Genomic DNA, 24,103 nt, shown 5'->3' on the forward strand with positions numbered 1-24,103 from the left:
AGCTACAAAGTTTTTTGCTTTTGATGAGAACTTTTAAGATTATTCTCTTAGTAACTTTCAGATATACAATACAGTATTATGAACTATAGTCACCATGCTGTATATTCCATGCTATTACTTATTTTTATAACTGGAAGTTTGTACCTTTTGACCCCCTTCACCCGTTTTGCACACGCTCTACCCCTGCCTCTGGCAACTACCAATCTGTTCTCTGTATCTATGAATTCATATTTTTAAAAATTCCACATATGAGATCATACGTATTTGTCTTTATCTGATTTATTTCACTGAGCATAATGCCTTCAAGGTCTACCCATGATGTCACAAATGGCAAGATTTCCTTCTTTTTTATGGCTAAACAATATTATGTTGTATATACTGGGAGTGCCAAAAAATGTATACACATTTTAAGAAAGGAAAAAACTGTATTAAAATTGTAATACTCAGTATATACCAATAACAAAAGATGAATACAAGTAACATTTGACTTCTGCAATTACAAGAGGTGCTCAAAGTGGTTACCATCAGCGTCCAGACACTTCTAATTACAGCAAACTACTGCTTGAGCAACGTTGAGCAAAGTGTCCACTTGTATACATTTTTTGGCACCCCCGGTGTGTGTGTGTATGTATATGTATATATGTGAGATATAGATACACACACACACACACATATATGTGCATACACACCCACACTATTTCTTTATCCCCTCATTCATTGATGGACACTTAGGTCATTCCATGTCTCAGCTATTGTAAATAATGCTACAAGGAAATTTTAAAATAATGATTTATATTTTCAAATAATATGTTTAATATGTTCTCTTTCAACCTCAAGACGTTTGTGGACAAAGTACTTCTATATTTAAAGCTATAGGTATGACCATTAATCTGAAAAAAGAACAATAAAAAATAATTTCCCCACATTTCCAGACTTCTTTAACTCCTAATATTCTAGTATTGGACACATATATTACTACATGGGGAGCATTCATTCTTTTCCTGTATAACCTCAACCTCAGAACATGATTTTGGCAAGAACCCCAAAATGTTAACACTCAACTCAAACATGACCTTAGATTTCCCAGAAGCCTACTTTTATTTGAAGTCTGAGCCTTTGTCTAGTTGTCAAAACACTCGGAAATAGCCATGCCTAATGTAAGCAGAATATCCTTTTTCATACCCACCTTCCCTCTAGAATGTTACACCTTGAGATATTTTTACTTCCCCCTTTTAACAGGAACACTCAAATATGTTACCTTTCTTTGAACTGTTTATAATCAGACATTAGGTTTATTTTTTTCTAGTACGAAGATAGGTATATATTTTTTTGTTTTTGTCAGTTATAGTGGACATACAATATTATTTTAGTTTCAGCTAAGATAGGTTTATTTTTATGCCTATATAATGCATGCTTATTATATGTATATGTACATATATATATACACAGACATACATAAAACCAAAAATATCTGATGAAGAAAATATCACCTGAAATCTCATTTTCCTGAGAAAACCATCATTAACATCAAACATCCAAGAAGAGTAGAATACGAAAAACACTGATGAACAAATAAATTGTAAACATGTTGGTAAATCTCACTTTACGTTGGGTGTGATTTAAATGATGATTTGGAAGAGAGTTCGAAGTAAGGTGAAATGAATGTTCTAGATAATAATATTGGAAAAGGGGGAAGAATCAGGGTGGAAGTGTTATAAAGTCCTTGTTCTAGAAACGGATAAAAATATTAACTTTATACCTTGTTAAATGTGCATGTTAAAAATTGAGGGCTAACTATTAAAAAAAATAGACTACATCACAAATCAATAGAATAAAGGAAATAATGAGAACTATAAATCCAATAGAAAACAGGAAAGGAAAACTGAAGCAACAAAGAAAAGGCATGGTAAATAGAAAGCAAAAGTGAAACTGCAAGAAATGTGTCAAAGTATATCACTAATCACAATAAATGCAAATGGATTAAATCATCTTCCTGAGGAACACTAATGTTCTGTGTTATATTTAGGGTTTTTTTTGTGTTTTTTTTTAATCTGTCAGAAGCACTTTATAATTTGCATTGCAAAAGGTAGATAGATAATCAGGTGCTCTCCCCAACCCCAAATCAAAAGAGCTGGTAGCTTTTTGGGTAAAGGAAGGAAGAAAGAAGGTAAATTGGTGATATTACTAAATTATTTGATGAACTAATACTCTCTCTTATGAAAAATGTTTTCTTGAAATAATTTTTTTAAGTCTAGGAGTTAGTTATGGCTAGTAAGGCAGTAAACATGTTTAATTAGAATGAGATTGCTTTCTGTGGGGCAGAGAAAGGATTTATTTAGTCTGATCTGAGCAAGGTCTTTCACAGCACAGCAGCAGTACAAAATATCTTTAAGGTCAAAGTGACTGTTTCTTTTGTATCAAGGTTCTCTGCCTTCATTATATTTGAACCAAGAGGGAGGAGATTCTTTTTATTCTTCTTCCTTTCGTCTTAACAAAAGAGAGACCTAAAAATCCATATTTTTCCAAAGTAGAGACTATCAGATTTAAAAAGAAAACAAAACCAGAAACAAGTTGCATACAAGAACACTGAAGCAAAAGTAGACAGGATGAAAAATAAAGGAATAACTAAATCCACTAAGCAAATAATAGAAAGCTGATGCATTAATATTAATTGCTATAAATCGGGTTGGCAAACTTTTTCTGTAAAGGACCAGATACTAAATATTTTAGGCTCTGTGGACAAATTGTCGCTGTTATGACTACTCTGCTTCAGTAGCATGAAAGCAGACATAGACATGTAAATGAATGAATGTGGTTATATTCTAATAAAACTATTTACAAAACAGCCAGCAAACTAGATTTGGCCCTTTGGTGTAGACTGCTGACCCCCTGTTCTGATTATATATTGATTATATAGCAGTGAGTAAAAAAGGCAAGATACCAGTGCTCAAAGAATTCAAAAACCAATAATCAAACATATAATACTCTCAGGTATATTGATAACTAAAATATTTTTAAAAACCTGTGAGGAGATTGAATGTGACAGGAAACTAAGGTGGAGGGGCCAAGGAAGACCTCTAAGAGGAGACTTTTAAACAGACCTGAGTGAAGTGAAGGAGGGAGTCTCGGAAAGATCGTGCAAGGGTCCTGAGGAAAGAGTGAGTCTGGCCCATTGAGAATTGGTAAGAAGTCCAGTCTGGCTGGAGCAGAGAAGTGGAGATGAGTTTTGTGCATTAGACAGGTACCAGATTATGTGAGTTCATTCCAAATGTGATTGGAAGGCTTTGAGGATTTTAAGAAGAGTACAATAGTTTGATTTCCTTTTGAAAAGTTCTCTCTGGCTATGTGTGTGGGGGGGAACAGGTAGTAGGGGTGGTGGCAAGAGGGCAAATAGGGAGACCAATTAAGAGGCAATTGCCTCAGAATGCAGACAACAGATGGTGGTATCCTGGACTAGGTGGCTGGGAACAGAGATGCTCCTCTGGGGCTAGAATGCATTAGCAAGAGCAACCTTATCACCAATGTGCCGAAGATGACACAGCCACAGTCTGGACATAGTTTCACTGGATCCTCTGGCTCAAGAGTCCTCCTTTAAGATTGCAATCAGGATGCTGGCTGGGGCTACAGTCATCTTAAGGCTCAACAGAGGGAAGGACATACTTCCAAGCTCACTTATGTAGTGATTGGCAGGCCTCAGAAGATCCACTTCCAAACTTACTCAAGTGGCCGTTGGCAGGCTTCAGGTCCTATCTGGCGGGAGACAAAAGTTCTTTGCCACACAGACCTCTCCAAGGAACCACATGGAAAACCCACAACAAAGCAGCGACTGCTCTTAGAATAAGGATGTAAAGGGAGGTAATGAGGGCAAGCAAATCCTTCCAGGACTTATTAAAAAGTGACCAAAACGACTTCTCTCCCCTCACCCCTCTCCCCAGACCTGCTCTACTAACCCCCATAACCTCATATAACTAGAAGGTTGGAGAGGCGGGATGGGAATTAGCAGTCAGGACTCAGCCTCGGGAGAGAATCCCTGGCATCTCTCTTTAAAAATCAAATGAGAATGGTTCCAAGAGATTCCCCCACGGAGACGGGTTCTTCTTGCCCTTCCAAGGCAAGAAGGGCCTTAGAAGCCTGTACAGAAACAGTAAAGCAGACAAAGGAGAGGCCCAGTGGACACCCTATTAAGTATACTAGCTGGGGGTGGGGACGGACCCAGAGGGTTGGAAGAGGTCACAGTGAGGTGGGGCTCCCCATCCGAGATCTGTGCAGGAGAGCCGCACACACCTGCCCCTCGCGACCTTGCCTTATAATACCTGTCTGCCCCGCGTCACCTGTGCTGATGTCAGTGGTAGCCAGTGTGGTGACATTCCAGAGAGGACCACTGGCCAAATAGGAGACACTCCAAATAGGAGACACCAGTCTCTTTGCCCTCCTGTTAGTCCCCAATCGCTTAGGAGCCAGACTCCGAAGGGCACAGGGTAGGATTAGTCCAAGGCGGGCTCACCCCGGCTCAGCCCACCCCACCCTACCGGAGCTCCGCGGGGCGGCGCGCGCTTCACGCCCAAAAGGAAAGCCGTCTGCACTCCCATTGTCGGGTCCCAGGAACTGAAATTTAGAAAATGATTTTTCCAGCCCCTGATAAGGCTGAAAGAGGAAAGTCCACACGCTACAACGTGAAGGACTGGGCAGAGCCCAGCGCCGGGTCAGGGCACTGGGGCAGCGGCGGGGTCGGCCGAGACCACGGGCCGCGGGGTCTTGTGGGAGGCGCCTCCGGCTCTCTCCGCGCAGGCGCAGTGGGACCCAGCGGCGAGCTCCGCCTGGGGCGCGAGTGCGGGGCGGGTGAGTCTGGGTGCGTCTTCGGGATGCGGGTAGCTGCTCGCTGCAAGATTGGGGTTCGGAGGGGCACCACGGCTCAGCGGGAAGATGACGATCAGAGGGCCAGAGCGGGGGTGGGATTGAGGAACTTGAAGCCCATATCTGGGGCCCCAGGAGCTATGGTCCCAAGAAAGAGTAGCGCCTGCGATTTGGCGGCGGAGGGTTGAATCCTTCCAACTTCCCTAAAGCAGTCACTTCACCCAGCTTAGCTCACCTCAGACAAGAGCATTAGGAATCTGCCTCCCGAGTGGCTCCAGGATCCCTTTTGCCTTCCGATTCCAGCTTTGGCTCGGCAGCCCTGTGTCCCGCTGCTCCCGGCTGTGAGCGGCCTCGGGTCCCGGCCGCGATCCCGGGATAGCGGCGGCGGGGGTGAGGTGGGGAGCTCCCCTCACAGAGCAGTGCGTGCCCGGTGTTTCCACCCTTTGGTGCCTCAGGTTTCTCCCTCAAGTGTTGCAGTCCCGGTGTCCAGAGGTCCCCAGTCTTAGTTCCTCCAGGTCTGTATCCAGGGAGGTACTAAGCGTAACTTTGAGTCCGGCTGAGTTTCCGACTGCAGGACTCTTGCTGGGGGTACAAAGACTTGGGGCCCAGCAGAAAGATGCCAGCCGAGGAAAAAGTGTTCCAGAGCCCATAGGAACAAGCCATAAGAATGAAGGCTGTGGTCCCACAGGCAGCTGGAACCTATTCTGAGAGGACACACCTGTGACCTGTGGTCTCTCGCTTAAACTACTGTGCCAAGGCTAGAGTCTGGAGGAGGAAGGGGTTCCAGAGCTGCTGGAGCTGCAGAGGTTATTTAGCAAGGCTTGGGGCGGGTGACCACTTTCAGGGAACAGAGGGTCCATGGAGGTTTTGACTCAGGATAGAGGGAAGAGGACTTACCTGAAATGGTGGGTGATCTGTGGTGTGGAAAAGGCATCACGGGTGGTGGAAATGGTTCAGGCAAGGCTGAACAGTTGTCCCAGCTGGCCACTCTGGGGCTGCAAGTCAGGCTTGGCTTCATGGCTCCTTTCTCCTACAGCTTGGCCTTCTTAACACCCTGCCCCCGCCCACGAGGAAGAGGACATGACTAATTCCCAGGTGAGGTGCGATTTTCCTGTTTCAGTCTAGAATGTATCTACTCTTGAGGAAAATGATAAGTTCCTCTTTCTTCCTTAGGAAAGAAGGAAACCAACATTTATGGAACACTTAACTGCATGCTACATACCATCATCATTGACTTTTAACTCTCACAATTGTGAGAAGTGGATATTCCCATTTTACACATATAGCAACTGGCTCAGTGAGGCTTAGAGACTTGTCTAGTTCACCAAGCTATTAAATGTTGGAGCCAGGATTCATCTCTTGGTCTGTTTCCTCTGCTGTACGTGTTGTCAATGGACAAATCTCCTCATCCAGAGATTGATCCTAAATTGTACGCAACTAGAGGGCTGGGCCTAATCTGTGAAATGAAAGACTCCTAAGGGAATGCTCCCTTCTTGTCTGGTGCCCTCCTTTAAGTTTGCTCTCTTCCTAACGTGTTGCTCGTTCATTTATCCACTTAGTCATGACTGCTCCATGCTCAGTGGTATATTCATGCTGAGACTGCAGTCAGTCCTATCTGTGCTGAGGAGGGGAAAAATCAGTGTGCGCTGGGGTGATTGAGGAAGACTTTAGAAAGAGGTGAGCTTTTATTTCTTAAAGAAAAGATTTGAATATATGGGGAACTTCCATACCTCTTTCAAGTCTTTTTGTTGTTGATAAGTGCTTTATGGCCTAGCGTATACTCAGTTTTTGCAATGTTTCATGTGTGCTTGATGTATATTCTCTAAAGGTAAGTGCCAACTTCTGTAGGTGTCCATAAGATATGACTTATTCAAAATTTCTGTATATTTGCTGATGTATTTTTGTTTGCTTGACCCATCAGTAATTGAGAAAATATGTGTGGAATCTCTTTGAGTAATAGATATAGGCAGACATTCGAGATACTGCACGTTCTAATCCAGACCACTGCAATAAAACGAGTATCACGATAAAGGGTGTCACATGAAATTGGTTTGCTAGTGCATATAAATTATGTTTATGTGTAGTCTATTAATTGTGCAATAGCATTATGTTTAAAAATATACATACGTTAATTAAAAAATGCTTTATTGCTAAAAAATGCCGACCATCATGTGAGCCTTCAGCGAGTTGTCATCTTTTAGCCAATGGAGGGTCATGCCTCGATGTTGGTGGCTGCTCACTGATCAGGGTTGCTGAAGGTTGGGGTGGCTGGGGCAATTCTTAAAATGAGACAGCAATGAAATTTGCTGCATCGATTGACTGACTTCCTTTCATAAACAATTTCTCTGTAGTGTGTGATGCATTTTACTCAGAGTAGAACTTCTTTCAAAATTGGAGTCAATCCTCAAACCCTGCTGCTGCTTATACCATCTAAGTTTATGTAATACACTAAATTCGTTGTTGCCATTTCAACAATCTTCACAGCGTCTTCACCATGAGTAGATCCCATCTCACTTTCTTTGCTCATCCATAAGAAGCAATTCCTCATCCATTAATGTTTTATCATGAGATCGCAGCAATTCAGTCACATCTTCAGGCTCCACTTCTAATTCTAGTTCTCTTGCTATTTCCACCACCTCTGCAGTTACTTCCTCCACTGAAGTCTTAAACCCCTCAAAGTCATCCATAATTTAGTGATGGATCAGATATAAGGGATAAGAGGAAATCAAGCATGACCCCTATTTTTCTGACTTGAACACCTGGGTGGTTGAGGTGTGGTTTCCTGATTTAGGGAACAGTGGGTGAGAAGCAGGTGTAGAAAGGGAGATAAAGTCTGAATTGAGTGTGTTGATTTAGATGCCTTTGAGACATCCAAGTGGGTATTTATTTCATTGATTACCTACTATAGATCAGGCCTCCTTCACACTGGATGTTCAAGTGGAGTTAGATGTGGAACTCTACTTCTAGCTAGAGGTCTTGGCTGCCAATGTACATTTGAGAGTTGTCAACCTTCAGATGGCATTTGAAGCTATCAGAATAGGTGAGGTCACATAGGGGAATGAGAAGAGGGCATAGGATCCAACCCGAGAACCCCAGCATTGATGAGTCGAGTAAAGGAGACTAAGAAAGAGTGATCAGAGAGGTAGACAAAAACCAAGTTATTAGGCTATCCAGACTCTAAGAGGAGAGAGTTTGAGGAAGATCGTGGGGTCAGCAGGGCCAAATAATACCACGGAGTCAAGCATAAAAAGGAGTAAAAACTTTCCATTGGATTTATCAGCAAGGAAGACATTACTTATCTTAATGAGGATGAATGTCTAGAATTGGAATTGCTGGATTAAAGGATATGTTTGATAAATACTGCCAAACAGTTCTCCCAAAGAGTTTGTACCAGTTTATATACCTTCCAACAGTGTATGAGGGTACCTGCTTCCTCAGACTTTAACTAGTAATGGGTACTATAAGTCTTTGCCCAATGGGTAGGGGGAAGCAATGTCTCATTATCTGAATGTCCATTTCTTTGATAATTTGTGAGGCAGCATATTTTATCTTTTTAAATTGATTTTTAAGTGCTCTTCATATTATTAGTCTTGGTGAGCCTCTGTATAAGATATTATGTATTTTTTAAAAATTGTATTGTTCTTTTAATTACTCTTATGGCTTGGGGCAGAACTCTGAAGTCCCTTTTATTCTGCCTACCTTTCTCAGTGTTGCCAAGTTTGCCCTTTGTACCACCAACGGTGGTGTAGATGCTTGCTAACTGAAGAGGAATTACTGTTCATTGGTGTTTTAGGAACCTGTTACGTTCAAGGATGTGGCTATGGATTTCACGGAGGAGGAGTGGGGGCAACTGGACCCTGCACAAAGGGCCCTGTACAGAGAGGTGATGCTGGAGATCTATGCCAACCTGGTCTTAGTGGGTGAGGACAACTACTCTTTAGAGAATTTTTGTTTCCTTGGTTGTTAAAAGCTGTGGGCTCCAAAAGAGTTTAACTAAGCAAGGGCTTGAGATTCAGATATCAGAGTGTCCAAATCACTATTGAAGAAGGAAAAATGTTGCTACCTAAATAAAAAAACTTTCCCCACTCCCATTTGTAGTTCTCTTTTTTCTTTTCCTTATGTTTATTCACATAACATAAAATTAACCATTTTAACGTGTACAAGTCAATGGTATTACAACATTGTGTAATTACCTCCTCTATCAAGTTCCAAAACATCACCCCAAAAGAAAACCCCATACCCACTAAGCAGTCACTCCCCATTCCCGCTCCCTGTGATTACTTTTTAATTAGAAAAATATTAAAAGGATATTATACATCAAGTGAAAAGTATCTCTTCGATTCTTTTCTGTTTATATTCACATATAAAGAGGGAGAAAGTATATAAGCTCACACGCACAGGCATACCTTGGAGATGTTGCAGTTTAGGTTCCAGACCACCGCAATAAAATGAGTATCATACTAAAGTGAGTTGTCGGTGGAGGGTGTTGCCTTCAGTTTGTAAAAAAGCAACACCTGTGAAGTACAATAAAGCGCAGTACAATAAGATGAGGTGTTTATTTTGTTTCTTTGTATTTATTTATTTGACAAAAATGAGTTCTTCTGCAACATCCTTTCAGTCAATATGTGTTATATATCTTTACATGTCAAAATATTTAGACTCATTTCAATCCTGTTTTTCATTATTTAGAGCCATTTCAACCTTTTTCATGGCTGTATCATATTCATGATATATTGATGTAATGAAATTAATTTTTAAATCACTGCTTTATTGATGTATATTTAAGATACCAATTTCTCTCTATTACAAATAATGCTGAAATTGCTGTGCTTGTGCTTGTATTTTTGGATATTTTTTATTCTGATATTTCTATAGAAAAAATTTCTAGAAGAAAAATTGGTGGATCAGAAGATTATACATTTACTTTACTGTCAAATTGCCTCCTGAGAAGTTTGAATCAATTTATATTCTCATGAGAATTCCCGTTCTTCACACTCTCACTGCTCCCAATCTTTTGTTTGTTTGCCTATCTAAAAAGTAAGAATGACCATCATTTGATTTCCCCCCTTTTCCTTCTAGGCCTGCTTTTCCTCTAGTCTTCTCTTCCTCGCAGTAAAATGGAAACTCCACTCTTCAAGTTGCTTAGGCCTAAAACCTTGGAGCCATCCCTGACTCCTTTTCTCTTACCCCCAAATCGATCTATCAGCAAATCTGTCAGTCCTGCTTTCAAATTATATCCGGAGTCTAATCACTCCTCACCACCTCCGCTGTTGTTACCCTATTCTAATCAACCATCCTCTCTCTCATTGAATAGCCTCCTACCTGGTCCTCCTTCCTCCCCTCACCCCAGCCTATTTTCCATATGGCAATCACTCTGATCCTTTAACACACTAAGTCAGATCAAAACCTTCCCATATCGATGCCCTGCAGTTGGTGAATGGTTAGACTGGGGTACATCCATGCTATGGAATACTACTCAGCAGTAAAAGGGAATAAACAATTTATTCACACAAAAACTAGGATAGATCTCTGAAAGGAATTGTGCTAAGTGAAAAAAAGTCATTCTCAAAAGATTACATACTGTATGATTTAATTTAGATAACATTCTTGAAATGACAAAATTAGAGACATGTAGAATGGATTAGTGGTTGCCCGGGATTAGGGGTGGGGGAAGTAGGAGGTGAGATCGGTCTGGCTGTAATAGAATAGCACAAGGGAGCCTTGTAATCAAGCAGTTCTGTTTCTTGACTGTAGTAGTTACACATCTACACGTGTATTAATAATAAAATTGCATAGAACTAAGTACACATACACTCACAAATGAGGGCATATAAAATTGGTGAAATTTGAATGAGGTCTGTGAATTGTAGACTTCATCATTTTTATTGTAAAAAAAATATAAAACTTGGATTTGAAAACATATATTTTCTGTAGAAATCTTAGAAAATACAGAAGATTAATGAAATTCCATTCCACATTTTATTTTTAAATATATTCCATTAAAAGTGGAATATTATTCAGTGCTAAAAAGAAATGGGCTCTCAAGCCATGCAAAGACATGAAAAAAACTTAAATGCATATTACTAAGACACCAATCTGAAAAAGCTGTATATTGTGTGATTCCAAATCTATGACATTCTAGAAAAGGCAAAACTCTGAAGACAATAAAAAGATGAGTTGTTGCCAGGGGTTAGAGGGGAGGGGGGATCAATAGGCAGAACACGGAGACTTTTTAGGGCACTGAAACTATTTTGTATGATACTATAATGGTAGATACATGTCATTATACATTTGTCAAAATCAATAGAATGTGCCACACCATGAATGAACCCTAATGTAAATTATGGACTTTGGGTGATAATGTGTGTAGGTTCACTGATTATAACAAATGTACCACTTTGTCACCAGATGTTGATAGTGGGGGAAGCTTGTGGGATGGGGGATGGATGGGGGTATAAGGGAACTGTGTTTTCTGATTAGTTTTGCTGTGAACCTCAAATTGCTCCATGAAATAAAGTCTATTAAAAACAACACTGCAGCTAAAACAAAAAAACCAAAGTAAAGGGGTAGGGTTAAAAAAAAATATCAAACCTGCAAACAAGAAAAAAACATAGGATTTGATGTGTACACTTCCATTATTATTTCTGATACATAATATATACACATATGTAAATATGTATTTATACAAAATGGGGTTATACAATGTATATTTTTCTAATCTACACTTTACGCTTAATATAGTATGACCATCTTTCTAACTTTTTATTTTTTCTGACTCACCAATCTCTTTTAGAAGACCCTTACCCCAAAAGTTAACAGAAGTACATGCATACAAAGTTTTATACATATTTTGGGGGTTTCATCAACTTCCTGAAGCCCATCCATGAGCCCTTTTCCATTTTAATAGCTGCATAGTATTCCATTGTGTGAAAATACCTTGATTTATCAAAAATCTATTAATTGAATTAAATATTTATAATGGGCACTATTCTAGACACTGAGGATACAGCAGTGAATAAAACAAAGTCCCACTAATATGGCACTTATATTGGGGGGCGAGATAGACAATAAACACAAATAGACAGAGGGTGCCAAAAAGAATGTATAAACATTTTTTAAAGTACATTTTATTGGAGAATATTGGGGAACAGTGTGTTTTTCCAGGGCCCATCAGCTCCAAGTCGTCCCTCAATCTAGTCGTGGAGGGCGCAGCTCAGCTCCAAGTCCAGTTGCCGTTTTCAGTCTTTAGTTGCAAGGGGCACATCCCACCATCCCATGCAGGAATTGAACCAGCAACCTTGTTAAGAGCTTGCGCTCTAACCAACTGAGCCATCCGGCCGCCCCTGACATTTTTTTTTTTCTAATTCAACTTTGTTTTTTTTTAACTTTTAAAATTTATTTTAAGTGTGTTTTTCCGGACCCATCAATTCCAAGTCAAGTAGTTGTTTCAATTTACCATGTTTCCCCGAAAATAAGATCTAACCAGAAAATAAGTGCTAGCATGATTTTTCAGGATGACATCCCCTGAATATAAGCCCTCATGCGTCTTTTGGAGCAAACCTTAATGTAAGACCCCGTCTTATTTTCGGGGAAACACGGTAGTTGTGGAGGGCGCAGCTCACAGTGGCTCATGTGGGGATCAAACTGGCAACCTTGTTAAGAGCACTGCGCTCTAACCCACTGAGCTAACCAGCTGCCCCATGTGTAGACATTTTAAGAAAGGAAAAAAACTATTAAAATTGTAACACTCAATATATACCGATAACGTTTGGCTTCTGCAATTACAAGAGGTGCTTAAAGTGGTTACCATCAGCGTAATTTAATACAGTTTTTTCCTTTCTTAAAATGTGTATACATTTTTTTGACACCATCTGTACATGTATCAGGTGATGAGTGCTCTGAAGCAGGGTAAGGAAAGGTGGGGACAGTGGAAGGGTGGAGTGTGATGGGGAAGGCCTCTCTGATAAGGTGACTGGGTCAGGAATCTGAAGGAAGTGAGGGAGCAAGCACTGAGGACATGTGGGGGAAGAACGTGCCATAAACAAGCCACTATTATTGTGTCTCAGTCCATTTGGGCTACTTTTACAAAATACCACACACTGGACTGGGAGGCTTATAAACAACAGATATTTATTTCTCTCAGGACTGGAGACTGGAAGTCCGAGATAAGGGTGCCATCATGGTCGGGTGAGGGCCTTCCAAAGGGTGACACTCTACTTGTATCCTTACATGGTGAAGTGGCTAGTGAGATCTGTGGGGCTTCTTTTATAAGGGTACTACTTCCACTCAGGAGGGCTTCCTTCGCTCTTATGACCTATCACTGCCAAAGCCCCCACCTCCTAATACCATCACCTTGAGCATTAGGTTTTCATCATGAATTTGTGAGGGACAAACATTCAGACTGTAGCATGTTGAATGTATGCCTTTGTAGTTATTTTGCTGTGAAACAGTGCTTCAGTCTACATTATTGTACATTTGTCTGATTATTTCAGTAAGACAACGTTCTAGAAAAATTGTTATATAAAAGTGTATGCACATTTTAAGGTTTTAAACACTGTTCCCCACGATGGACGTATCGGTAGGCCAGCCATTGTTCAAAGTACTTCACTGGAATTAATTGATTTACTCTCATCACAATAACCCTGTGAGACAGGTGGATATTAACATCATCCCCATTTTATAGACAAGGAAACTGAGGCACAGATACCTATTTTTCGATCTATTCTGTAACCTCATTATTTTTTAGTCATTGGTTCATTGTGGCCATTATTCCATATCAGTGTATCCAGATCTACCTTACTCTTTTTTTTCTTAACCCTGTCCTTTTTAAAAAGGTGGACTGTATACCATTCTACAGCAGCATAATTCATTTAACTAGTCTCTTCCTGATGGACATTTAGGCTATTTTCAATTTGGCAATATTATAATGCTGCAATTAATATTCCTGTTGACATATTTGCTGAGGGTTTTAGAAAGATATATATATATACAGTAATTTTAGATTTGACAATTGCTTTGTGATTGTTATATTCTAGTGGATTATTGCTTTTGTCCTATTTAGTGTATTTTGCCTCAAACTCTGCTTTGTCCGATGTTATGTTGTTCATCTGCCCTCTTTTAGTTCGCATTTACCTGGTATATATCTTTGTCTCTTGAAAGCTGAGTATGGCTGGGTTTTTTAAACCTAATCTTGGCATCTCTAAGACTTGGCATCTCCATTCACGTTTACTGTGATAATTGACATATTGGTTTGATTGCTGATATTTTATGCATTCTGTTTAATCCCCTTATTATTATTTGGCATTCCAAACAAATTCTTGTTTCTTTCCTTTCCCCCCTATTTTTTCATTTTCAGACAAACGTTCCGAGTCCCTGCATGTTTGAAAAGGTGTTTATATTCTTCCCACTTGTGAATACTAGTTTGACAGAGTAGAACCCTTTAGTTTCAAAATAGTAATTGTATCTGTGTTCTTAAGCTTCTGGTATTGCTGATTCCAATCTAATTCATTTAGTCATTTTATTTTATTTCATTTTAACTGTTTTTCTTTTCCCTCCCTTCTGGAAACATTTAGAATTTTCTGTTTCTCCTTGGAATTTTGAAATTGCGCTAGGATGTGCTTAGATATGTTTTTTTTTTCTTTTTCTTTTCTTCAATAATCATGTTTCCTAGTCATTGAGCCCGTTCATCTCTGAATCCTTCAGCTCAGGGAAGTTTTCTTTTGGTATTTGATGAGATTTTTGTTGAGGGAAAGGAGGAACATTATTCATTTCTATTTTTTATGTTTCATGTCATCCCTTTTTATGAGTTTTTATTTTGACTAATTGTGGTCGTCTTTGTGTTTGTTTTTTTCTTTTGGTATCTTCCTTTTGCCCTTCTAGGGGAATCATCAGTTCAGGTTTAGGATTCTTGACTATCGTCTTTTCCCCTCAGGACTCTGGAGACATTATGCAATCGTTTTCTGCCAATATTACTCTTGTTTTGAGGGAGTAACTTGTTTTGTTTTTTATTTTGTATGCTTATAAGATGTTTTCTTGATCCTTGAAATTCAGAAATTTCATCCAGATATATGTATATGTTAGTTTGTCTTATTATTTTTTTTTATTTTTTGGCACTCCTACATGGTACTAGGGGAATACTTCCAATCTAAAGAATCAAATTCTCTGTCAGATTAAATACATTTTCATTACTTCTTCTATTTGTTCTCTCTTTCTGAATCTCTTCTATGTATATAAGATCTTCTAGATGTATCCTTCATGACTTAATATTTTTCTCACAATTTCACTTTGTAAAGTCTTTTTTTCCTGAGTCCTGATAGAACTCTTCAAGTTGGTCATTTGATTGACTAACATAGTTTCCCACATTCTCCAGTCTGATACTCTATTGCTTGCCCCTCCATTAAGATTTCTTAATTTGACAATCATATCCTTCATCATTGTAAACATTTTCTCATTCTCAAAGCATCCCCTTTCCACACAGGAAAGAAACTTTATGACTGTGCTGAGTGTGGCAAGAGCTTTAGTCAGAGCACAGATCTCCGCTATCATCAGAGAATTCACACTGGAGAGAAACCTTTCATATGTGACACATGTGGCAAAGGCTTCAGTTATAACACAAATCTTCGCGTTCATCAGAGGGTCCACACAGGAGAGAAACCTTTTAAGTGTGAGGAGTGTGGCAAGGGCTTCAATCAGAGCTCCAATCTCCGCATCCATCAGAGAGTCCACACTGGAGAGAAACCTTTCGTATGTGACACGTGTGGTAAAGGCTTCAGTTATCACCCAAATCTTCGCGTTCATAAGAGGGTCCACACAGGAGAGAAACCTTTTAAGTGTGAGGAGTGTGGCAAGGGCTTCCATCAGAGCTCCAATCTCCACATCCATCAGAGAGTCCACACTGGAGAGAAACTACAAATGTGCTAAGTGTGGTAAGGGATTCAGTCGGAACAAAGATCCCCAAATGCATCAGCGAGCCTACACAAGGGAAACTGTTTAAATGTGGGACTCCTAAGATGCAAACATTTATGCTCGTCAGAAAGTCCACACAGGAGAGAAACCAGTAAGTGTGAGGAGTGTGGTAAAGACTTCGACTACAGCGCTAATCGTCGTGTCCTCCAGGGCATGGAACTGGGGAGAAATTCCACAAAAATGATGTGTGAAAAGGGCTTCTTCAGTCAGAGCATATATCCTGAAGTTTTCAAAGAATTCACAGAGAAGAAAAACCTTTTATATGTGATAAGTGTAGTAAGGGCTTTGGAAAGAACACTGAGCTGGCGTCCATCAACAAGCCTACACAGGAGAGAAGTGTGACAGGTGTGCTGAGTGTGGTGAAGGTTTCATTTGGAACATGGATCTTCTCTAGCAGAGTCGATGCAGGAGAAAAACTGTAAACATGATACCTGTGGTAAGGGCTTCAGTTACAACGCGAACCTTCCTGTTCATTAGAAAGTCCACGTGGTAGAAACCCTGTACATGTGAGATGTGAGCTCAAATTTTCATACCCGCCAGATTCCACGTGGAAGAAAACCCCTGCCAGTGTGAAGACTGTGGTAAGAGCGTCTGCTGGAGTGCAGCTCTCCGCCTTTCGCAGATAGTCTATTTCTCTCACAAGATGGTGAACATAATGAGAGTGCAGCTCTGGGTGCTTTGCTCGCCGTCGTGTCCCCAGCTCCTAGCACAGTGCCTGGCACAAGTAGTCACTCAGTAAATACTTGTTGAATGAAAATCCATGTGGAAGAGAACCCCTATTCGTGTGATACCTGTGGTAAGGGCTTCAAGGTCCACACATTGAAACCTTTTTAAAAAACATGTTGTGTGGTAAAGATTTCAGTCAGATCACGGGTTTCATCATGAGTCAATCCCTGCAGGAGAGAAATTCTGTTAGCCCGATGAGTATGCTAATGGACTTAATCAGAGAGAAATTTTCGAGTTATTAAATCAGTGTAGTATCCATATTCTTATCTTCAACATAAGAATCCACCCCCCAAAACTGTGTCAATTGTAAAAATACATTAGTAAAAACTCATAGGGTAAAACATGTCTATTTATTATTTGGGGGGAAAATCCTATGAATGAGGTATGAGATATGTGTGAAGCTCTGCACTGACTATCTCTACGTGGGTAAGGTTGACTCCACCGGAATCTGGTACCCGTAACTATTCTTTTATATTTCATCTCACAGAGGCACATGTTAGACATAACCAGTGAGTTACCCAGGTCCCGTCACTCACCTGGGAAGGACACCTGGCAAAGTGCCCTTCTAGGGTGAGAGCCTCCCAGCCCTAAATGAGTGTCTCCCTGTCCGTTGCGTCACCAGGCTGCTGGATGCCTTTCATCCTGGTAAAGCATCTGCAGGGTAGATGTCTATAGAAGACATAGCTTAAGAAAGGGACTGGGTCAGGGTTATGGAAGTGAGTTAAAGGAGAGGAAAGCAAATCTGAGAGGGTAGGGAATCGTTAGAAGGAAGAAAAAGAAAAGAACAACACTAGGTTGTGAGATGGTGGGGATAGAAATCTCACGGGCTTCTCCAAAATCTCTAGCAAGTGTATTGACCCCTTCCAGGGCTCTCCCTGGAAGTCTGTGCTGACCAGAGCATGGTCTGTGGCAGGTAGGTGGACCCCACTGGCGTCAGGGCCAGTCGAGACCAGAGGTCTCAAATGCTAGGAGGGGCCTTGGAAGGCAATTCCATGCCCCATCATTTCTCCACCTGGTCCAAGTCAGGTGAGACCATTATCCCTCCAATGGAAAGAAGGATTTTACGCGAAGGCTATAATAGGACTGATTCCCTTTGGGAGGCATAATTGGGAGACAAAGCCTGGGGGCCTGGCAATAAAGAGGGAAGACCCAAGGCAGTAGCAGTGAAGAAGAGGTCGGGAAGGGAGAGTTTGTCAACATTTCAACGGAATCCTTCTCCTAGCAATGCGTTCTGCTATGTCCCCCTAAGCAGTCCTTTTGGAGGAAAGGATATCCATGATTAGAGAGGCTTTGGGGCTCTTTAGGAGGACCGCCAGTTGAGCAGTCCAGGCACCACTGCTCCAAGTTGGGAAAGGGGGTTTATATCCCTGGGGACTGTCATGACAACTGACACAGGAGAGGCGGTCAAACATCATTGGATGAAGGTTTTGAGCTCTGAGGTTTTATGTTAGTTTCTTTTCCTTCTTCCTCTTTGTTTTTCCTTTTATTTTTTTCTTTCTTTCTGTGTTTAGATTTTAAAAATATTTTAGACACAGAAAAGCTTAGAAAGTATAACAATTTTCCCTCCTCTGAGATTAAGTAGATGTTAACATTTTTGCCATACTAGCTTCAGATCTTTTTTGTTAAGGAAAAAACCACAACAAATACAACTAAAGCTTCATGCTCTATCTTTTCTCTCAACTCTGCTCAGAGGTAACCATTATACCTAAGTTACTGTGTATTACTCCTGCATATGTTTTTGTCTTTTTATGACCTGTATGTCCATGATATTTTAATTTTTTTATATAGATATATTATATATTATCTTTTTGCAATGTGCTTTATTCACCAAACATTAAATTTTTCATATTTTTAATGCTGTTTAGAACTAACTGATGGATTTTAACTTGTGTCATGTTCTAAACTATCTCAGATAGATATTCTTTTTAATAGATTATTTGTATATCCCTGTGCCAATAACACACTTTTGACTATTATAGCTTTATAGAAATTGTCTTGGCTAGTTAAAGGCCTTTATTCTTTCATATAATTGTAGTATCAGCTTGTTAAAATCCTTGAAAAAAATCTGTTGGATTCAGAGTTTTGGGGGTTTTGTCTCTTTCTTTTTTCTCTCCTTTCATTCCTTCCATTGGATGATGTTTTCTCTCTTTTTCTCTACAAGATTAGTAGTTAAATTTTTATATCTTTTTGTTTTATATTAACGTACATAACTTAACAAAATTTGTATTATGTCACTCCTTAACAATATAGAATAGAACACTTTAACTCTTCTTCTCCTTCTCTCATGTTACATGTTGTACATGGGTTTTTTTTTCATTGTGTTTTTAACACACCCCAAAATTTGTCACTATTATTATTGTAAATAACCAATGAAAGTTTAGATTAACCTGCACATTTGCCAGTTTTTTAAACCACAGTTTCTTGCATTTCCCCCTTCCTGTCTGAGTACATTTCCTCAGCCTTCCAGAGCAGGGGCAGCTTGTAATGTGGTTGAACACACCAATTCTGCAGGCAGACTCCATGGGTTTGATATTCGGCTCTGCTGATCTTTAGCTACATGACCTTGAGCAGATTACTTGGTTACTTTGTGCTTCAATTTCTCCATCTGTAAAATATGGATGATATTATTATTTACCTTATGGGGTTGTTATTAGGATCAAATGAATATTTATAGAATGATTAAAATAGTGCCTGCTACATACTAAGCCTTATACAAATGTTTCTTATATAAATAAAATAAAAGAATCCCTCAGTTTTTCAGCAAGTGTATCTGAGAGTAGTAAATTCTTTGTTTCTGTATTTCTCCCCTCACTCTTGTATTACAGCTGGGTCTAACAATCTAACATTTAGTTTTACTCAGCAGTTCCTTAGCCACCAGTGCTGCTATTGAAAAGTCTGTTATTAGTCTAATTATTATTCCCTTTCAGACAGTCTGGCTTTTGTTTTTGGTTGTTTTTAAGATGATTTCTTTAGCTTTAAAGAGGTTTTGTAAAATTCTGAAAAGCTAACAAGTATTCTGCCATTTTACTAAATGTATCTGGGTGTAGGTTTACTTATATTTTTCCTAATCAGGGCACACTCAGTTTCTACATGGTAATTTCTGTTTTATTTGTTTTTATTCTTTATTATATCCTACTTCTTTTAGATTTATATTTTTTCTAGCTTCTTGACTTACATGGTTAGAGCTTATTTATTTTCAGCCGTGCTTGTTTTGTAATAAATGCATTTCACTGAATTAAATTTCCCCTGAATACTTGGCAGCATGCCTTCCAAACACAGGTTGGCGAAATATGTCAAAAGCCTTTAAAATGTCAGTGCCATTTGACTCAGGAATTTAGCATCTAAGAATCTATGTTAAGGAAATAATCAGATGAAATATGTATAAAAGGTATACATTACCATGTCATTTCTACTACTTTTAAAAAGAAGAAAGGATACTTTGTAATAACAGAAATGTTTTCTAGGTCATAATATATCTATATAATGCAGTATTCTTCAGCAAGAAAAACGATGTTTTTGGATCATTTTTAATGACAGGAAAATTTGCATGATATAGCAGATGTAAAGCTACACACATAGACAAAAAAACTGGAAAGAAATACACTAATATATTAATAGTGTCAATGGATATTTTTATTTTCTATTTTATGCTTTTCAGGATTTTGTCAGCAATCTCTAATGCTTCCCAATCCCTATTGACAATAATATTGATTCTTCTAATTACAAAATGATATATGTCTGTTGTAAAATATCAAAATATCATGATGCATAAGTAAGTATAACTGGTTTATTATGGAGTGTCAACTCAGTGGGGTATATAAGGTCATGAAATAGTTTTATTTTTTTCCAGTCACTGCCTTCATCCACATTCTGTTGAATCCCTCTGAATGAATGAATGAATGAATGAATGAATGAATGAATATTGAATGGAAAAAGAGAGGCCCTGAGGTAGAGCTTTAGGAAAGAGGAAGACTTTCTCTCTTATCGGTTCTCTGAGGAAGAATAGAAAGTGGCTAAAAGATTAAAAACTGGCAAAAATATTTGCAATCCATATCACAAAGGGATCCATCTCCCTATTTATCCAGAGCTCTTAGATATCAAGAAGGAAAACACAAAAAATCTGAAGAGACTATTCAGAGATAATACAAGTCACACATATATATGGAAAAGCGTCAAAATATAATATATATTTTAAAATATATATAATGCATTTTATATAAGAAGAAGAATGAGACTACATATCCATATTTGCTTATATTTGTATAATATCACACTGGAAGAATAAACAAAGGACTAATAAAATGGTCTGGAGGAGTAGGGATGGGAGAGAGTCTTTTCTGTACTTTTTACTTACTGCTTTTTGTATTTTTAAATATAGTTTTGATTTGAACATACTACCTATTTTAAAAATGTCTAATGAGATGAATGGCTTTTTAGCATTTATTGATATTATAATATTGGTTTCCCTATTGTATTAATTATTTTTAATAAAATGTGTAATTTTTGCATCTATGTTTGTTTTATTTTCTTTTTTTGGTACTATTTTAATTAAGATTTGGTATTATGATTATGCAGTCTCTAAAATTGGGTAATTCACCTTAAATAACCTAGAAAAAGAAGAGCAAAATACACCCAAATCATAAGAAGATAAAGATAAAAGCAGAAATCAACATTAAAAGTATAATAAGGAAATACTATGAAGAACTCTGCACATATATGAAACAACTTAAATGAAATGGAACAATTTCTTGAAAGACACAAATTACCAAACTTATGCAAGAAAAAATAAAGTGCATGTTCTTGTACCTATTAAAGAAATCTAATTCATGACTTCCAAAAAAGAAACTCAGTCAAGATAATTTCACTGGTGAATTCTACCAAATATTTAAGAAAAAAATAACAATTCTTCACAATCTCTTCCAGAAGGCAAAGAGGCAGTTCTTACAGCTCATTTTATTAAGCCAACAGTACCCTCATATCAAAACTAGATATAGAGTACAGGAAAACTACAGACCAATATCCCCCCTGAACTTAAATGCAAAAATTTCTCAACAAAATATTAGCAAGTCAAATTCAGCAATATGTAAAAAGATAACCAAGTGGTGTTTATTCCAGGACTACAAGACAGGTTCAACATTTGAAAATCAAGATAATTCTCCATATTAACATATTTAGCAAGAAAAATCACATGATCATATTGATAGGTACAGAAAAAGCATTTGACAAAATTTAATATACATTCATAATAAAAATTCAGCAAACTAGGAATAGAAGGGAACTTCTTCAATCTGGTAAGATCATCTACAAAAAACTATAGCTAACATCATATTAATGGTGAAAGATGGAATGCTTTCCTCTTAAAATTGGAAACTAAGACAAGTATGTCTGCTGTCACTACTCCTATTGAATACTTCTCTGGGAGACTCAGCAACTGCAATAAGGCTAGAGAAAAGGGCATTCTGGTAGAAAAGGAAGATGTAAAAGTATTCATAGCTGATTGTTTATGTAGACAATCCCAAGGAAACTATAAAAAAAATCGATTAAACTCCTAGAACTAAAAAGTTTAGCAAGATTACAGGATACAAGAACAATATACAAAGTCTGCTGTATTTCTACACATTAGCAATGAACATTTGGAAGCCAAAATTTAACAAACAGTACCATTTGTAATAGCTCTAAAAGAGAAATACTTAAGTATAAATATAACAAAATACATGCAGGTTCTATTTGTTAAAAACTACAAAGTGCTAATGAAAGAGATGAAAAAAGAGTGAAAGACATAAAGAGACATACCATGTTCATGGATTGGAAGACTCAATAGAGTTAAGATGTCAGCTCTGCCCAAATCGATCTATAGATTTTAATGGAATCCCAAACAAAAAATTATGTATAAAGGTAAAGGAACTAGACTAGCCAAGACAATTTTGAGAAAGAACAAAGTTGGAGGACTTATACCTGATTTTACAATACACTATAAATCTCCAGTATTCAAGACAGCATAATATGGGCAAAAGGATAACATACTCATAGAATAATGGAACAGAATAGAAAAGGTGTTGGCTGGAGTGGAAGTCTCAAATGCAGGCTCGACTAGGGAAGATCCATTTGGCAGGATTCAGTTACTTGAGGGCTACCGGACTATGGGCCTCAGTTCCTTACTTGCTGTTTGCTGGAGATGCTCAGTCCCTTGTCAGGTGGCTCCCTCCATCACTGCAAGCTAGTAAGAAGATCCAGAAAGAGAAGACCAGCAAAACAGAAGTCATAGTCTTTTGTAATCTGGTCACAGAAATAACACCCCATCACTGTTGCCATAATTATTTTGGTTTAAGAAAACGAAAGGGAAATTAATATTGTTAGTATCTCTTACTCTTTTTGTTAGAAGCAAGTTATTTGACCAGCCCAAACTAAAGAGGATTATCCAAGGGTGTGATTACCAGGTGGCATGAATACCATGGAGGCCATGTTAGAAGCTTCCTACCACATACCCTTGTTAGATGAGCTAAAATTTTTAAATGCTGATAATACCAAGTGCTAGCAAGGGTGCAAAGCAAGAGGAACTCAAATACATTGCTGGTGGGAATACAAAATCTTACAGGCACTCTGGCAGTTTTGTAAAGAGTTGAACATACACCATTTGACCCAGCAATCCCACTTCTAGATATTTATCCTAGAAAAATGAAAACTTATATCCACGCAAAAACGTGTACACAAATACTCATAGCAGCATTATTCATAATCACCCAAATCTGGACCAACCCAAATGTCCTTCAGTGGGTAAATGGACAAACAAATTGTGGTAGCCACCAAATGGAATACCACCCAGCAATAAAAGGAAATGAACAATTGATGCATGCAACAACATGGATGAATCTCAAACGCATTGTGCTCAGTCTCCAAAGGTTACATACTGTTTGATTCCAGTTATATGACACCTGGAAAAGGCAAAAATATATAAATAGAGAACTGATCAGTTGTTGCCAGGGTTAGGAGCTAAGGAGAGGGTGTGAGTACAGATTTGCCAGGAACAGTGCATGTGACAGTGAAAAGCACAAAGAGATGGTCTCTGAATCTGAAGAGGAAGAGATGGTGCCTGGACATGATGAAGAATCTTCATGTGCATTGACTAGACAATAAACAAATACGTCTTTTCTACCCATTCTAAATCATCATCAATATATCACTGTGTCTCACATGTGTGAGTGTGGTAAGGGCTTCAGCCTGATGATAGATCTCTGAGTTCATCAGACAAGCCACACAGGCAAAATATTGTGTGTGTGAAGGATGCCTGAAGAGCTTCAGCAGAGTTCATCTTGGAGTTCACACAGTAGAAGGGCCTTGGAAATGTGATGCGTGGGTTATGGGTATCAGCCAGTACAAAAATATTTGCAATCCTGAAAGGTTCCATGCGGAAGAGAATCCCTATAAGTGAGGAAAAGGTGATAAGAGTTATTGCAGAGCTGTAGATCTTTGAGTTCATCAGAGTCCCCATGGCAGAGAAAGCACAGTAAGGGCTTCACTGGGCACTCCACTCTTCTCCGTCGTATCCTCATTCAGGAGA

The 24,103-nt window shown here is 38.8% G+C and overlaps 1 long non-coding RNA gene across 2 annotated transcripts; it reads left to right on the forward strand.

Moving 5' to 3' along the window:
* Positions 1 to 4,706: 4,706 nt before the first annotated feature.
* Positions 4,707 to 8,782, forward strand: LOC109450124 (uncharacterized). 2 transcript variants are annotated; one of them, XR_016018617.1, is made up of 4 exons: positions 4,707 to 4,839; positions 5,891 to 5,949; positions 6,028 to 6,531; positions 8,648 to 8,782. It is a non-coding gene; the product is annotated as an uncharacterized LOC109450124 (long non-coding RNA). The 2 variants fall into 2 exon arrangements; XR_016018616.1 differs by lacking the exon at positions 4,707 to 4,839 and adding an exon at positions 4,856 to 5,369.
* The last annotated feature ends 15,321 nt before the right edge of the window (positions 8,783 to 24,103 follow it).

Source organism: Rhinolophus sinicus, chromosome 14 (genome assembly GCF_057876585.1).
Source record: "Rhinolophus sinicus isolate RSI-liver-muscle chromosome 14, RSI-T2T, whole genome shotgun sequence".
Classification (NCBI taxonomy): Eukaryota; Metazoa; Chordata; class Mammalia; order Chiroptera; family Rhinolophidae; genus Rhinolophus; species Rhinolophus sinicus.